Here is a 1,421-nt window from a genome sequence, read left to right on the forward strand (position 1 = left end):
TGCATATTTCTTCTGTGATGAAATTAATTCTATCTACAAGACGAGGAAAGTTCTTCCCCAGGTTCTTCTATGCAGAGACCATATGTGGAGGGGAAGGAAAAGCATTAATTTTTACTTTTTTTTTTGGTTTTGGTGACAGACCCCCTTGTCCCACCACCAAAAAAAAAAAGCCGCTGGTGTTTTCATCAAGCTATTTGTGTGTCACTTTGCCCCACCCCGATGGTAAAGTCCCTTTTGCCCTAATCCATAGTCTGATCACACTCTCGGCCCTTAATGGGGGTTTCAAAGCACTTTGAAAGAAGGGGAGGTGGTTGGTGTGTGTGCGGTGGGAATGGGGGTGGGGGTGCCTTGCACAGGCTCCGGCCACAAAACAGAAATTGACGGGCAGAGGTCTTCTTCCCTTCAGGCTTCGCCTTTCCCCAGCCAGCGGGCCACGGGGTTTTTCCACAGCACGCAAGAAGCCCCTCGCGTTTTAAACTTCCCCAAATGTGCGGAACGCGAAACCCGTCCCCCTCTGGCCCTTTTGCCAATCCCAGCTAGCAAAAGTTAGCAATCCTGCCACTTGAGCTCGGCGAGAGTGGACTTTGGCTTTTAGAAGTGGGGAATCGTGTTATCACACACATGTACACACAAAAAGGCAAATCTGCTTCTCTGCTCTTGGCGGATGGAAAAGGGAGAAGTACTAGGTCAGAGAGGGAGAGACGTGCCTTCCCGTAAGGATTTTCAGGCAGATGTGCTGGTGCTTTGCATCCTGTCCTGTTAGCGGATCGATCAAGGGCAGAAAAAGGGGGAATCTCGCGGCTCGGCACGATGTCCCACTGAAAATGCCTCCTGAGTCCCTCCGGGCTGGGGCGGAGAGGGGCGGGCTGAAGGTCAGGCAGTTTGCAGAATATGTGTAAAATAAGAAGAGCTTTTCCAGCGGCTGGCTTTGTGAAGTTGAATGGGTGCTTAGGGCAAGGCGAGAGGGGGTAATCTGCCTTTTGCCCAGCTGTCCCGGAGGCGTTGTCTGCACCGTCTGCAGGGCGCCTGGCACTACCCGGGAGGGGAAGCTCCTTTAGCATCTCCAGGGGGAGGGCAGGGGGAAGAGTTAAAAGGAAGCATGGGTTTGACTTTCCTGATAAGGCGGCTGCAGCAGCCCCCTCCCACCTCCCAGCCCAGAGGATGTCTCCTGGTTATCTCCAGGTTGTCTGCACTCTCCGGCGGGCTATGGGCCGTCGCCTCCCACCTGCTGTGCGCCCCCCGCCCGGGATGGAGCCGGAGGTGGGGAGGGGAGCGGAGACCGGAGGCTGCTGCTCCAGCTCCCACCTTGGCGTCTGAGGGGGGCTCCGCCACCGAGTCCAGGGTCGTCTGAAGCGCCTGCAGGTCAGGGTCAGCTTTGCTTTTGCAATGGGTTGTCATTTCTGGAGAGGCAGGGGGTGATC

General features: G+C 55.5%; 1 protein-coding gene across 1 annotated transcript in view; it reads left to right on the forward strand.

Annotated features, from left to right (window-relative positions):
* The first annotated feature begins 1,156 nt into the window (after window positions 1–1,156).
* Window positions 1,157–1,421, forward strand: part of SPRY2 (sprouty homolog 2 (Drosophila)) — a 3,763-nt gene continuing 3,498 nt past the window's right edge. Inside the window, exon 1 of the mRNA XM_009073301.1 lies at window positions 1,157–1,362. The gene's annotated coding sequence lies outside the window, so the exon portion shown is untranslated. The remainder of the gene's footprint in view (window positions 1,363–1,421) is intronic.

Source organism: Acanthisitta chloris, unplaced genomic scaffold (assembly GCF_000695815.1).
Source record: "Acanthisitta chloris isolate BGI_N310 unplaced genomic scaffold, ASM69581v1 scaffold39234, whole genome shotgun sequence".
Classification (NCBI taxonomy): Eukaryota; Metazoa; Chordata; class Aves; order Passeriformes; family Acanthisittidae; genus Acanthisitta; species Acanthisitta chloris.